This window comes from Mus pahari, chromosome 8 (genome assembly GCF_900095145.1).
Source record: "Mus pahari chromosome 8, PAHARI_EIJ_v1.1, whole genome shotgun sequence".
Lineage (NCBI taxonomy): Eukaryota > Metazoa > Chordata > Mammalia > Rodentia > Muridae > Mus > Mus pahari.
The window spans coordinates 3,564,819-3,581,468 of NC_034597.1; the positions used below are offsets into that span (position 1 = coordinate 3,564,819).

Genomic DNA, 16,650 nt, shown 5'->3' on the forward strand with positions numbered 1-16,650 from the left:
CCAGCACAGGGGAAGGCCAGGGCCAAGTATTGGGAGTGGGTGGGTAGGGGAGCAGGGGTGGGGGGAGGGTATGGGGAACTTTGGGGATAGCATTTGAAATGTAAATAAAGAAAATATCAAATAAAAAAACATTAAAAAAAAAAAAAGATTGTCATCTATTTAGGAAGACCATTGTATTTGCCACAGACTCTAGTGTCTTCTGGACAGACTGGTAGTTAGTTACTAAGAATAAGGTTAAGCTGGCCATGGGATCCATGCCACTTCAGAAGTGGAGGCAGGAGGATGATGAGTTCCAAGCTAATTCTGAATTACATAGTGAGACCCAGTCTCAGCAAACTGAATCATTCACCCCCCAAAAATGTGGTTTAAAAAACTACATCTTTATTAAAAACTTTTAACATTATCTCCAACAATATTATTAAATTTTGATTAATTCTTATCACTTTCCTAATGTGAAAATCAAATGCCTGTTACGCCTAAGCATTCAACATATTAAAAACATCAATCCAAGTGTAATATTAAATGAGACCATGCATGCCCATGCTCTCATACCCATGCTGAGGTGTCAGAATAACAGCTCCCAACGATATCCACATTGTAATCCCTGTAATTTGTGACTTTGTCACCTCAAAGGGAAAAGGGCATCGCAGATGTGGATGTGTGATTTCTGATACAGGTCAAACATGAGATGGCCTGGTACAGCCAGTATGATCATAGTGCCCTTGCGAAGAGAGACAGTAGGTAAATGGGAAAAGAAGAACTGGAGAAAAAAACAGAGGATCTGGAATGGGTATATGCAACCTCCAGACTGGAGGAACTCTCTCCCAGTGTTGCCCAGTAGAAGGCAGCCCTACACACAGCTGGAGTTAATCTCAGTGAGTTTGGACTTCCAGAATCATGATGAAGGTTTGTGTAGCTTTACCTCGAGACCTGTGTGATAATTTGTTACAACAGTGCTAAGAAGTTTCCAGACCAACCTATCTAAATCACATACTAATCCCATTGTCAATTCCGACTGAACGCTAAGGTATAACATGACATTGCTCTTAAAAAGAAATCGCTGGGAAGACGGTGCAGTGTGTCACACCACCCCCACCCCCCGACCACCGCACTTGCTGCCCAAACTGTTGCAGTGGGGTACATGCAAGCATCCTATGAGAAAGATGCCGGGCAGAGATAAGAGGGTCAGCCAGAACCCGCTGACTAACCAGGAGTACCCTGCACAGCGGCAGAAACAAGAAACCCCGGTCTCAACAAGTTTGGCAAGTGAGAACTGACCCCTGAAATTTGTCCTCTAACAGCCACACACAATACGTTATTTTATTTATCTTATTTTAAGGAGCTGTGGCCTTTTTTATCATTCATCTCCAAGAAAACTAAACCTGTTCTCTTGTGACAGTAAGAGGAAGAAATGAAACAGAAGGTGAGACATGTAGCTGGACCTTTCTGAGAATCTGCAGCACCATCTATAAACAAGAGGATTTGGCAACTCAAAGGCTGTTGTAGCTCCATGCACACCGTGCCGCCTCAGGGTCCACTTTCATGACAAAAACACATTCTCTTAAACTGAAATCAGACAGAACAACAGAATTTGGATCCTCTCAAATCTTGGTTCCAATCTCAAGAAAATCATAAAATGGGAAATTCGCTGTTGACAGGTCACTTGCAAATTGGTCTTCTCCCACTCCCTGGAGTGCAGGGATAACAGCGCAATAGAGCCCAGTCTGCTCCCCTGTCCGCGAGACTCGGCCTTTAAAACTCGGTCTTGACAGTCTAAAGTTAGCGCAGGGATGCTGCTAAATATTATGTGATACCCAGGCTCGTCCCCACAGGAATGAACTCTTCACAAACTATCAGATTGTCCAGGTGAAGACAGCCCTGGAGTTTCTCTCAAGGACACCTTTCCAGTTAATGAAGCACTCCCACCCGGCCCCGCCCAGTAATGAGGGGAGAGCCTGGGGTCATGACCCATGTCCATCAAACCAGATCCCAGGAGACAGAAGTGGGCAATTGTCATGAATTTAAGGGAAGCTTAGGCTCCAGAGTAAGTTCTAGACCAGCTAAAGAGCCAGACATCTGGAAATTGTTTGGGTTTTTTCTTGGATATTTTATTTACATTTCAAATGTTTTCCCTTTCCACATCTCCCCTTCAGAAACCCCTATCCCATCCTCCCTTCCCCTGCCTCAATGAGAGTACTCCTCCACTACCCCACTCCCATCTTCCTGCTCTGGCATTCCCCTCCTGGCATTGAACACCCTCAGGTCCAAGGACTCTCCTCCCACATATGTCCAACAAGGCCATCTTCTGCCACATATGTGGCCAGTGCCATGGGTTCCTTCATGTGTATTCTTTGGCTGGTGGTCCAGTCCCCGGGAGCTGGGGGGTGGGGTCTGGCCTCTTGACACCATTGTTCCCTCCATGGGGTTGCAAATCCCCTCAGCTCCTTCAGTCCCTTCTCCATCTCCTCCATCTGGGACCCCCGAGTTCAATCCAATGGTTGGCTACGAGCTTCCTCCTCTGTAGTTGTCAGGCTCTGGCAGAGCCTCTCAGGAGACAGTCATATCAGGCTTCCATCAGCAAACACTTTCCTGCAGTCGGGTTTGGTGACTGTGTATGGGACGGATCCCCAGGTGGGGCAGTCTCTGTGTGGCCTTTCCTTCAGTTTCTCCTCCACTCTTTGTCTCCATATTTCCTCCTGTGAGTATTTTGTTCACCCTTCTAAAACCCACTGAAGCATCCACATTCTGGTCTTCCTTCTTCTTAGGCTTCATATGGTCTGTAAATTGAATCTTGGATGTTCCAAGCTTTTGGGCTACTATCCACTTATCAGTGAGTACATACTGTGTTTATTCCTTTGTGACTGAGTCACCTCACTCAGGATGATATTCTCAAATTCCATCCATTTGCCTGTGAATTTCATGAAGTCATTGTTTTTAATGACTGAGTAGTACTCCATTGTGTAAATGAACCACATTTTCTGTATCCGTTCCTCTGTTGAGGGACATCTGGGTTGCTTCCAGCTTCTGGCTATTATAAATATGGCTGCTATGAACATAGTGGAGCATGTGTCCTTATTACTTGTTGGAGCACCTTCTGGGTATATGCCCAGGAGTGGTATAGCTGGGTCCTCAGGTAGTACTATATCCAGTTTTCTGAGGAACCGCTAAACTGATTTCCAGAGTGGTTGTACCAGCTTGCAATCCCACCAACAATGGAAGAGTGTCTCTCTTTCTCCACATCCTAGCCAGAACCTGCTGTCACCTGAGTTTTTCATCTTAGCCATTCTGACTGGTGTGAGGTGGAATCTCAGGGTTGTTTTGATTTGCATTTCCCTGATGACTAAGGATGTTGAACATTTCATTAGGTGTTTCCTCAGTTGAGACTTCTCTGTTTAGCTCTGTATCCCTTTTTTTGTTTGTTTGTTTTTGTTTTTGTTTTTGTTTTTGTTTTTGTTTTTCGAGACAGGGTTTCTCTGTACAGCCCTGGCTGTCCTGGAACTCACTTTGTAGATCAGGCTGGCCTCGAACTCAGAAATCCGCCTGCCTCTGCCTCCCAAGTGCTGGGATTAAAGGCGTGCGCCACCACGCCCAGCTTCTGTATCCCATTTTTAATAGGCTTATTTGGTTCTCTGGAGTCTAACTTCTTGAGTTCTTTGTATGTATTAGATATTAGCCCTCTATCAGATGTGAGATTGGAAAAGATCTTCCCCCAATCTGTTGGTTGCCATTTTGTCCTATTGACAGTGTCCTTTGCCTTACAGAAGCTTTGCAATTTTATGAGGTCCCATTTGTCAATTCTTATCTTAGAGCATAAGCCATTCCCCTGCGTCCATGTGTTCAAGACTTTTCTCCACTTTCTCTTCTATTAAATTCAGTGTATCTGGTTTTATGTGGAGGCCCTTGATCCACTTAGACTTAAGCTTTGTACAGGGAGATAAGAATGGATCAATTTGCATTCTTCTATATGTTGACTGTCAGTTGAACCAGCACCATTTGTTGAAAATACTGTCTTGTTTTAAAGAAAACAAAAAAACAAAAAGAACAAAAGCAGGGACTGGAGAGGTGGCTCAGACGTTATGCGTATGTGCTGATCTTCCAGAGAACCTGGTTTCTAGGCCCTGCACCTACATCAGGCAGCTCACAGTCACCAGTAACTCCAGCCTGAGGGACATCTGCCACCAAAGGCCTGTGTGGAAAACTGTGCCTGTGCCCACAATGCATACAGTTTAAAAGAGAATCAGCCAGATGGTGGCACTCACCTTGAATTCCAGTGCTCCAGAGGCAGAGACAAGCAGATCTGTGAGTTCCAGGACAGGCAGGGCTACACAGAGAGAACTTGTTTCAAAAAATCAGAAGAAGAGGAGGAGGAGGAGGAAGAGGAAGAGAAGGAGGGAGAGGAGGAGGAGGAAATAAGGATAGGAAAAGAAAAAAGAGAAAAAAGAAAAAAAAAGGAAAAATGAAAACCTAAAAGGAAGAAAAACACAATCTGCCCCATAAGAATTAAATGCAGGAACTGGAAGGATGTCTTAGTGGTTAGGAGTACTTGGTAATTCTTTCAGAAGACCTGTATTGAGATTCCTGTACCCTCATAGGCCAATTCCTAATTTCCTGTAAGCTCCAGGGAATCTAGTGACCTCCTCTGACCTCCACAGGCCTGCACACATGTGGCACACACACACACACACACACACACACACACACACACATACAAACACACACACATGCATGCACTAAAATTTTTAAAAGTAAGAATTAGGTGCAATAATCTGCCGGAAGTGCTTGGGTGTGTGGGTGTGGCTGGACAAAGCATGAGTACTAGTTCCTGTCCTGTTTTCTAGAAATATACTATGTCAACCAAGACAGTAGCACCTCAGCCTTCCACCCCACGACTGACTCCAGTTCTGAATATTTCAGCCATAATGCACACCCACCTGCTGGAAAGGGCACATTCCCCAATAGAATTGGGAGAACAAAAATCTCAAAGAAACAATCCATGAGAAAGTTATTAAATTCCAGCAGTTTACTATTGAGTACTGAAGGCTCCAATTAATTTGTTTCCGTACTTGAACAAAATGTTTTTATCAAGGAATGTTCACAATTTTTTATGAAGAAAATTATTTTTTTTTACTTTTTTTGAGTACTTTATTTTTTATCAAGTCTTCTGTATTGTGGATGAGTATACAGAATCTTAATTTTCTGTATGCGTTTTGGATTATGGCACAATGTACGTAATATAAAATTTACTATCTTATCTTTTATTTCATTTAGTGTGTGTGTGTGTGTGTGTAGAGTAGTGTAGTATAGTGTAATGTATAGATGTAGGCATAAGCCTGTCAAGGCATGCCTATGGAAGAGAGAGAATAAACAGCTTTATGAATTCACTTTACTCCCTACTCCTATGCATGGGTCCCAGGGATCGAACTTGGGTCCTCAGGCTTGTATAGCAAGTGCTTTGCCCACTGAGCATTAAGCTGTCACAATTGTACAACTCTGTGGCATTGCATACATGCATATCACTTGGTAACTGGCACTGTTGGCACCATAACTTCCATAATTCATCATTGCCTGAGTCTGAAAGAACACTAGTCGGTCACTATGGTTCTCCCTTCCAGTCAGCCCCTCTAACCACCATTCTACTTCCTGTCCCTGAGAAGTTGACTATGTATCCCTGATAAATGGTCATATGGTACCTGTCCTTTGTGACTGGCATACTACAGTTAGCATGATATTTTCAAGGTTCACTCTGGTAGCACATGCTAAAGATGTGTTGCTTCTCAAAGTCGGTTAATATTCCATGCAGCCTGCTTTGTATGTCCTCTTGTCAGTCAACAGACACTTAGGGTTTCCCCATGTTTTGGCCTTCACAAAAGAAGTATCTTCAAATGCTGATATAGTACACATGTTCCTTGTTTATGGGTTTGCTGCTGGGGGTGGTGGTGTTTAGAGTCTTACTCTGGGTGCACTGGAGCTCCCTACTTAGACCGGGCCAGTCTCAGACTCACAGACACTGACTAAACTTCCTGTTGAGTGCTGGGATCAAAGGCTCCCCTGTCCAGTCTCCAGGGTGTTTGTTCTCCAAACACTGAAACCCATGCTGTTTACTTTAGCTTTGTAGGTGTTTAATATGGCAGTCAAAATGTCCTTTTATTGGCCTGTGAAAATATACAAGTTAGGCTTTCTAAAGCAAGATTAAACTGTCAGCCACAAATGATAAAGCTTAAAAGCATGATGCTTTGAGTCAACCTAGTCAGTCAATATAGCTCTACACAAATGATGTCATCTTCCAAAACCTTTATTAATACATCACCTAATAACTATTTAGCTATATGCTAGACATTGAGGTGAGCATTTCACGGGCATTGTGAAGTTTGTGATCTGTTTGAAACCTTGCTACCTGGGTCAAACTGTTATCATTCCACCTTCGTAAGTTGTCAAGAGTGTGTATTTGGCAATGCCTATCTCTTCTACTTACTGGGACCCTAGTCGGTTAACCATCTACAAATTCAAATAGGGCTGATAGTGTCTTCCTTAAAGTGCTGATATCAAGACTAGGTGGGGTGGTTTAAGTTGCATTGCTTCTAGGAAATCCTCACCGTATTAATTAATAATCAAATATTAATGTTCAAATCTGACCTTCATTCAGTACAACCCCATTCATTTTCTGTTTTTTTTCTCTTTTTTTTATTATTATTTTCTTTATTTACATTTCAAATGCTATCCCGAAAGTTCCCTATACCCCCCCCCGCCCCTGCTCCCCTANCCACCCACTCCCACTNCTTNGCCCNGGCNTTNCCNTGTGCTGGGTCATATAAAGTTTGCAAGACCAAGGGGCCTCTTTTCCCAGTGATGGCCGATTAGGCCATCTTCTGCTACATATGCAGCTAGAGACACAAGCTCAGGGGGTACTGGTTAGTTCATATTGTTGTTCCGCCTACAGGGTTGCATCCCCCTTCAGGTCCTTGGGTACTTTCTCTATCTCCTCCATTGGGGACTCTGTGATCCATCCAATAGCTGGCTGTGAGCATCCACTTCTGTGTTTGCCAGGCACTGGCATAGCCTCACAAGTGGCCGCTATATCAGGGTCCCTTCAGCAGTATCTTGCTGACATGAGCATTAGTATCTAGGTTTGGTGACTGATGATGGGATGGATTCCCGAATGGGGTAGACTCTGGATAGTCCATCCTTTCATGTTAGCTCTAAATTTTGTCTCTGTACCTATATCCTTTCATGAGTATTTTGTTCCTTATTCTAAGGAACAACCCCATTCATAATGGTCATACCTGAGAAATATATTCAGAATTTGAGAATAAATTTTAATATTAGCTTAAACCAAACACGGCTTAGTAAGTCACCTGCCTTCGGGTTTCTGTACTTTGTTTTAACCATAAGCAACTTGAGGAGGACAAAGCTTCTAGTCCATCCTCCAAGGGAAGTCAGGACAGGAACGCACGGCAGGAAGATGGAGGCGGAGGTCATAGAGGAGTGCTACTTACTGGCTTGCTGGGCCTGCTTTCTTATAGAATCCAGAGCCATTTGCCCAGGGGTGGGTAGCACTCATGCCCCAAGGGCTTTCTCATAGGCCAATCTGGTGGCAGAACTTCCTCAACTAAGGTTCCTAATCCCGAATGGCACCAGCCTGTGTCAAATGGACATGAAACTACCTAAAACATCGTTCTTCCTTTTAATTTATGTAAAAACAATATATGAATGATATTATGATCACATTCCAAATCCAAATGAAATGAATTGGTAACACTTAGCACATTTCCCCTTTCCTAGAATAGATAATGGACAGCTTGAAATTGGGGGATGCTCTGTTTGAAATCAAGTTCTTTTAGATGTTTCAGGCCAATCTCCAGCTAGTTGCTTTATACATCAAAGTTCATCTTTCTCCTGAACAGATGCAAGCACAGAACTCAAGTGTCACTAAGATTTCCTTTAACTCAAGAAGGCTCTGATTCTCAAAAATGTTAATTGTACCAATCACCAATCACTTAAAATGTAATAACACCCTGTGGAGACAGCTGCTTGTCTCTGACTCATCTTAAAATCAAGGTCAAAGCAGGCTTATATCCTCACGCCCTCAACCCTGCTCAACAGACAGAACAGGTCTGACTAGTACATGGGCACAGGCAAACTCTTCACATATGGATTGGAACTTAGTGAGTATGCTATTCTTTGGAAAGGGATATCTCCTTCCTCAAAATGGTGGTCTACCATGGCTTCTGGCTAGAGGCATCTCTTGAGCAGACCTATACAATACAGCCTATCTGTTCACCATTATGAATGGAACAGCTAGCATTCTGTTCTTCTAGACAAAAGAACATGGATGTAACCCGTGGCTTTTTTTTTTTTTTTTTTTTTACTTCTAGGCCTTAATATAAACTATTCATTCACATGGCATATACTTCCCAAGGAAACGGATATTAACTCCTCGCTTCAATTCCATGTTCCTCAATGACACATCACCAGTTGTAAGGTTCTTTCCCTGGCAATTTCAACTGGTTAATTTACACCTCTTCGTTGAGCCGTATCTTGAGCTTTTTGTGCTTGGTTTAATATATGAATATCTGGGAACCTTGCTTTCTTTATCTTTGGGATATTTAGAAAACAGCGCAGCATCTTACAGATGCAGAGCATTGACAAGTTGGATGCTATCTACACTACTGGTACCACAGCAACTGACTGTAGTATTGAATCTAATATTTGGGATTCTAGAGTTGGATCTGATCATTGAATTTACCAGCTTCCCTTGTGTCCCTCACACCCATCCACAGCACAGACAATGTAAGAGAGACTTATCTAAATAGGTTGTTTATTCTTCATCCCACGTTGTCTAAATCTTCTTAGTTATAGGAGAATGCCTATCTCACGAATCACTTCTCTTATTCTTGATAAAGGAGTCTTCTCTGTACTCTGGACTTGGTACTGTCCATAGTGACCTAACGGAAAGAAAATCAGACTTAAGCTGAGATGACTTCATTAATGTACTATGAATTTTCTGGGAACTAAACAAAAGAAAGATGATTTCCAAAGCCATTATGGATAATTACAATAGACACTGAACTGGACCCTATATCATCAGAAATAATATTTTAAAAAGAAACTTAGGTATTTAAGATAGTTGGAAGCATACAGACATGAACCAATACCACCTTCGATTGAGACAAAATGGTCTTTTTATTAGGCAAAGCTATTTATAAAAGTCCACAGGATTAAGGATTAAAAATAAAGTACTGGAGAACTGGCATGAAATAAAATCCACAGTCTGATATCCAGAACTGAGAGTTCGCCTTAACAGTTCAGAGGTAACCCTGACTCTCACCTTAGAGAACTGAGTGACACATGACTGTAAAAGCACTTGGACCTTGGGACCAGACCAGTCACACCGATTATAAACAAAGATGTCAACTGGCAAGTGGTATTCACCATGAATAATTTAATCTAGGATTAGCAGAAGCCAGCTTCCATGTAACTCCGTGATGAAAAACCAACAAACTACAGAGCCTTGGGGGATGTTTTTGTGTGTTACAGTTCTGGGCCTCGCTCTCGGGAAGAGAAGAACCTGGCTCGGTTCTGATACTAGCGCCAGAGAGTTCTGGCCACCTGCTTGGTGGTTCAGAAGCCCAGTCTTTCTATGTTTTAAGTTAAAAATGTAAAAATATAAAAAGATGGAGATGACTTTTTAATCTCCCACACAGATTTTAGTGTGCATGTATGCCAGTATGTGCGCAGATGCCCATGGGCTTGGGTGGCCTGTGAAGACCAGGGACAAGCCTCAAGTGTCATGTGTTTTGAGACAGAGCCATTCACTGAGACCTGAGTCTTGACAATTAAGACATAGGGATCCACCCTTCTCATTCTTCCAAGAGCTGGTGTTCTAAATGTGTGTCACCAAACTCAGTCAACTCAGGTCCTCATGTCTGCATGACAGACACTCATCTAAAGGAACTACCTTCCCAGCCTTTAAGACCTGCACATTTGGTAAAAGTATCTATACTTTCAGGCCATGCATAGTAAGGTGCCTCAAAAATAAACAAACAAATAAATAACCTGTTCTTGCTTTAAAGGACCCGAAGATCATTAAAACTGTCACTCTCCAGGCTGGAGAGATGGCTTAGTCGTTAAGAGGGTTAGCTGTTGTGCCAGAGGATTGGAGTTCTGTTCTCAACACATATATGGCAGCTCACAATCATCTATAATGCCAATTCCAGAGAATCCAATAAATACCCTTTTCTGACCTCAAGCAGAGACGTATATACAGACAAAACATCTACACACAGTTGTTTAAATTAGATAAATGTAAAGGGTCTTGAAGATGGCTCGATGGTTAAGAGCACACACTGCTCTTAGGAAAGGCAAGGATTCAGTTCTCAGGACCCACACGGTTGCTCCTGTTCCAGGGAATCAAAGCCCTTATCTGACATAAATTTAAAAAATGTTAATGAACACAGTACGTCTCTCTATTTATTTGGTAATCTTTAGAAATCTCAGAAATAGTTTTGTTTTGTTTTGTTTGTTTTTCAAGACAGGGTTTCTCTGTATAACCCTGGCTGTCCTAGAACTCACTCTGTAGACCAGGCTGGTCTCGAACTCAGAAATCTGCCTGCCTCTGCCTCCCGAGAGCTGGGATTAAAGGCATGTGCCACCACACCCGGCTAGAAATATTTTTAATATAAATAGTTGGTAAATTTTTAAGTATTTTATGTTTGGTAGAAATTATGTAACTAGAATTTCAACTATTTTCTTGCTTGTGGATTCCATATAAAATCTATTTGTCATTTATATTTTAAATTATGTTTTTATAGTACACATACATATATTATAAGATTTTTCTTTCCTGGTTTGTTGAAAGGAGGGCGAACCTAATTGATTTTTAGATATTAACTAAGTCTTGCATACCTGTAATAAATCTCACTGGACCTGGGGAATAAATTTTTATGCATTGCTTAATTTGGTTTGTTAATGTTTTACTGGGTTTTTGTTTTTGGTTTTGGTTTTGGTTTTGGTTTTTTGGTTTTTCGAGACAGGGTTTCTCTGTGTAGCCCTGGCTGTCCTGGAACTCACTTTGTAGACCAGGCTGACCTCGAACTCAGAAATCCGCCTGCCTCTGCCTCCCGAGTGCTGGGATTAAAGGTTTGCGCCACCACGCCCGGCGCACTGGGTATTTTTTTAATCTGAGTTTACAAAAGATGCTACTTTCTGGTTTTCTCTTTTTGTGTTACCTTTTTAAAAGATTTATTTATCATTTTCTAAGCAGACTGGATGTGAGATTTATTACTGAACATGGTTTGATAGGGTATAAGAGAACGGTGGGCGGCTCTCCACTGGTCCGGGGGATATTATCTGGGGATTGGGCATGTATTTGATCCCCAAGTCATCAGGAATGATCTGCTTCTCAGCAACTGTCTTCAAACTCATCTGCTTTAAATTTCATGGAGCCCTACTTCTTTGAAATGTGGGTCTTCCATAGGCCAGGGAACCTGACCTTGAGCTCTCTGCAGGACTTCCGTCACATATTCCTTACTCTGCACCCCGTGCTGACGGACGTGATGATTTAGCTAGCCAATGTGAACCCTGGCCGCTGTGCCCTGGGGCTTCATTCACAAAGGCGCCACGAATAGCTGTCAACCCCAGCTCAGGACAACATTTTGTGGTTGTGGATAATATAGAAAAGGTGGAGCCTCGCTTGGATACAAAAGCCATCCTTGCCCCAACTCTTTCCCATGTATTCGTTGGCACAAATTTGGGCAGCCTCCAGTGCTTCAGAAGAAAGCTGTTCATATTCATCTGACACCATGTGGCCACAAAGTAGGAACTCGTCAACTTTTGCCTTCTTCCGTCCCAAGTCAAAACAATGCAGATCTGAATGTCATGGACACCCCAGCAGAAGAGAGACTTGTTCTTACAATACCGGTAGCCCTGGGCGGGGAGGCAGCCCGTGATGACAATAAGGACTGTCAGTGGTCACTGAGCGGGAGGAAAAGCAGACCATGTATTTATTACTTGTATGCATGCGTATGCGTATATATATGAACTTGTATGAGTGTATGTGCACTGGATGTGTTCAGGAGCCCACAAAAGGCAGAAGGGAGAATTGGAGTCCCTGGACCTGGAGTGCTGCTACATGCATGCTGGGATTCAGAGTCCCTCTACAAGAGCAGCAAATGTTCTCAATCGCTGAGCCATCTCCCCAGCCTCTTTTTCTACTGCATTTGTCTGGATTTCGTGATAGCGTCATAATTTTAAGAACAGAGACCAGTTTCTCTCTTATTTTGTTACTTTTCAGTGTTCCTCAGTGATGTCTGCTCTTTTCTTCACAGTCTTCCCTTTGCTTTGAGTTTCTTTGGTTTGTTTTTAAATTTCTTCTAGTTTCCTGATAAGATGTCGTTATCAGTCAGGTGTGGTGACTCGTGTCTGTGGCACCAGCACTGGAGAAGCTGAAGGAGCAGAATCAGGAGCTCAAGGCCACACCCAACCGCGCAGCAAGCCTGGGGCCAGCCTGGAGGAGGTAAGACCGGGTCTTATAAACAACAGCAAAAATAAAAACGCCATGACTGCTTTTAGAGCTTCCCTCCACTATGATTTCACTTTCCTGTCATCTCTCTCCCTCTGCACACTGCTCCAGTCGCGTTCCACAGTTCACGAACTCATTTACATGGAATTCAAGGTATTTTCTTTTGACTCTTCCACTTTGGGCCATGAACTACTTGGAAGTATGTGTTTAATCTATGTGTGTTAGTAAATTTCCTGCTATATTTATGCCGCTGGTCTCTACATTAGCTCTTTCGCAATAACTGAACATACTTGGCAATTTCAAGTTTTTTATGTGTTTGGCATACTAGATATTGAATTAGAGCCTTGAGCAGAAGGGACAAGCGCAGCTTGATGCTTCATTCCCATCCCTTCTGTTGAACACACTGAGGTCCTTCTAAACCTAGGATACGGCCTGCCTTGATGAAAGTTCAATAGACTCTTTGCTCCTGTATTCCATGGCAGGGGTGTCCAAACTTTGGCAATGTCACATGACATTATTTACAATTATGTTGATATGGACTCATAGCAGTTCAAGGACACATGCAATTTTAACTATAGAATGATGTAATTTCTATCAATCACCAAATGTTGTTTATAGAAATCCGTGGGCACAAGGATAGGTTGCCATGTCTATCCATGTGGCTGCTTTTTTTATAATCCTTTTTTTCTTCTTGATGCTCCAAGATTCTGTTTTTATATTACCTTCTCACTTGAATTCTCCTGTCCTGGGGATTCAAACTCCGGTCCCCACACGTGTAAGTGCTTGACACGACTTTTTTTTCAACAGCCTCTAACTTTCTGATTGATCTTTGTTAGTATTTATTGGACTTTTTGTTTCTCATTGAAATGCTCTTGTGGTACTTATTTTTCCTTTCTACGTGTTTGGATTTACTGTGTTTTTCTAATGTTGGTTGCACATACAAATAACACCACTGACACTGATGTAACAATTTAAAGTTGTATCTTCCGACTAAATGCTGTTGTAGATTGAGCCCACAAATTTTAATACATTATACATTCCTTATCGTATAGTTTAAAATACTAAGTTTTCTGGTGATTTCTAACTGATGCATGAATCGTTCAGAAGTATGCTAATTGACTTGTGAATTTTTGGAGTTTGCCTTTGTATTAACTTTTAATTTCTATAAACATACTTTACATTATGAAATTTTTCTAAATCCCTGGAGACTAGTTAACATAACTTTGATAATGTGACTTATGGCCTTTGTTTGTTTGTTTGTTTGTTTTTGTCAGTTGGTTTTAAGTCCTGGAAAAGAAGCTTGTTCTTTAGTTGTTTCTGGTATATCATACAAATATCAGCTACGTCAATTAGCAGATGCTGCTATTTAAAATTTCCAATTCTAGCCAGGCATGGTGGCGCAGGCCTTTAATCCCAACACTTGGGAGGCAGAGGCAGGCAGATTTCTGAGTTCGAGGCCAGCCTGGTCTACAGAGTGAGTTCCAGGACAGCCAGGACTATACAGAGAAACCCTGTCTAAAAAAAAAAAAACAAAAAAAAATTTCCAATTCTTTACTTATGGGGAGTGTCTAACTTTTCTATCAATTGATATGAGGTCTTAAGCTTGGTACTGTAAGATGTAATTTTCTTTTCCCTTTAATTCTGTTGGTTTTTCTTCATGTATTTTTAAGCTTAGAAGTAACAGCAAGATATAGATAATAAATATTCAAAGCTGGGTAAGGTCAGGCATGAAGTAATATTGAGAATATTAATTTTCATCTCTATTAAATAATGACTGCACGAACAGCAATAGCAACATTATCATGCTGGTTTTCTCTCATGCTGTAAGGATTTATTACAATAAAAATAGTGTTATCAGGAGAATCTCCAGGTTCTTCCAAATCAAAATATCATTAGACAAAGTGTAGATGAGATCTTCTACAGAAAACAGTTAAAATATATAAACACAAGCAGGAGGTATCATAATCATTATCATTATAAAATTAGGGAGAGAATCCTTTTCGAACCACATCCATTCAAGAGCAGGTTATTTTCTCCAAGCCTTTAGTTTTAACAAAGCCTATCAGAGCTGTTTTGAAAGCTACATACAGAGCCATCACTATGCTGGTGAATGAATGGGAACACGTCTGTTTTCTCTTTTAAGATGCTGAGGACTTTAAGCAGGCAACATGTGGGCTAGACAATCACTCTATCAACCAAGCTGTACATCGCCATCCCTGAAAGCACTTTCATGTGGTGAAAATGAAGGGGGAAATATCCTAAAAATCAGTAAAGGTAGAGTGTGTGGAATATACCATGATGAAGGAGAAAGAATTCTGTACCCTGATGATCACAATATATTAATAATGAGAAGAAATGTCATTAAACGATACATAATGAAGGGTGGGTTTTTTGTTTGGCTTTTGTTTTATAGATAGGGACACTCTATGTTGTCCTGGCTGTCCAGGAACTTGCCATGTAGACCGGGCTGGCCTCAAACTCACAGAGAGAGCCACATGCCTCTACCTCACAAAGGCTGAGATTAAATGCATGTGCCACCACACCTAGCCCAAATGGATTTTTTTAAAGCAGCTAACTCCACAGAGGCGTGTGTGTATGTGAGTTTACTTGCACATACATCCATTAAGAATGAAATTATTAAGTATAGACAGTTCCATAGCTGAGGACTTCAGAGGGCAAGACAGGAGTCAGGGAACAAGGAACAGGTTTGAATCTACTTTTTTTTTTTAATTCCCACTTTCTTTTTTTTAATTAATTAATTTATTTATTTATTATATGTAAGTACACTATAGCTGTCTTCAGACACCCCAGAAGAGAGCATCAGATCTCATTACGGATGGTTGTGAGCCATCATGTGGTTGCTGGGATTTGAACTCACGACCTTTGGAAGAGCAGTCGGTGCTCTTAACCTCTGAGCCATCTCTCCAGCCCTTGAATCTACTTTTTATTTTCTATAGTTTTGTGTTGTTTCTGTTTTCTTCTATAGTCAATATGCATATATAGTCAACATGTACAACATATATGTATAATATATGTATAATATGTATATATATAAATATATAGCTACATTTTAATTTTTAATAATAGTTCTAAAAATGATAAATTCACACTAAAAAAGTTTAAACTTTCAAATATTGATGTAGATAACATCTTGAAGAATGGTAGTAAGGAATTCCTTATGAGTTTTCAAGGCAATATAGACTTCTGAACCGAAGTGTTGCTTTAGCTGAAAGCCTCAATTCCCATGCAAGAATAATAATATAATCATAAGATAGCTAACACTGATTGACACGCATCCTATGTCTGACTCTATTTTAAGTGCCTTCATGTATTAACTCCCAACAATTCTATAAAGTAAATACTGTAATTTCTCTTTAGCTGCCAGAAACGGGTGTACTTGATCACTTAGTCCAAATCATCTAGAAGGTAGCAGAGATGAGCTACAATACCTGACACTCGGGCTCCAGAATCTGTGTCCAACACTTCCACAGACGTCCTCTTAGAAAGAAGCTTCCCTCTGTGTCAGCACTCAGACTTGTGAGAGGAGAGAGGACGTGGGCTCGCTCGCTCTTTCTTTCTTTCTTTCTTTCTTGATTTATTTATTGTATGTGTGTGAGTATACTACCACTGTCTTCAGACACACCAGAAGAGGGCATTGGGTCCCATTACAGGTGGTTGTGAGCCACCATGTGGTTGCTGGGAATTGAACTCAGGACCTCTGAAAGAGCAGTCAGTGCTCTTAACCACTGAGCCTTCTCTCCAGCCCCCAGTGCACTATTTTTCAATTTCTTGGTGTCTACTATTTTAAGGTCTATGCATTGGGAAGTTTCCTTTCTCAGAGAGACCACGCAGTATTTTGCAATCCCTTCGTGTCTACCGACTATCCTGGATGCCGAGTAAACTCCCCACTCACTGCAAATGATTCTAATGGACATGTTACTGCATGGATTGCTAAGTTTCCCACTTGGCGCTGTAGCTACTGTTAGAATACTGCTCTCTAGAGCAGGGCGTGGTGGCGCACGCCTTTAATCCCAGCACTCGGGAGGCTGAGGCAGGCGGATTTCTGAGTTCGAGGCCAGCCTAGTCTGCAAAGTGAGTTCCAGGACAGCCAGGACTACACAGAGAAACCCTGT

The 16,650-nt window shown here is 41.6% G+C and overlaps 1 pseudogene; it reads right to left on the bottom strand.

The window, feature by feature from the left end:
- The window catches only part of LOC110325697, a 102,476-nt pseudogene that overhangs the window by 27,156 nt on the left and 58,670 nt on the right, over positions 1-16,650 (bottom strand).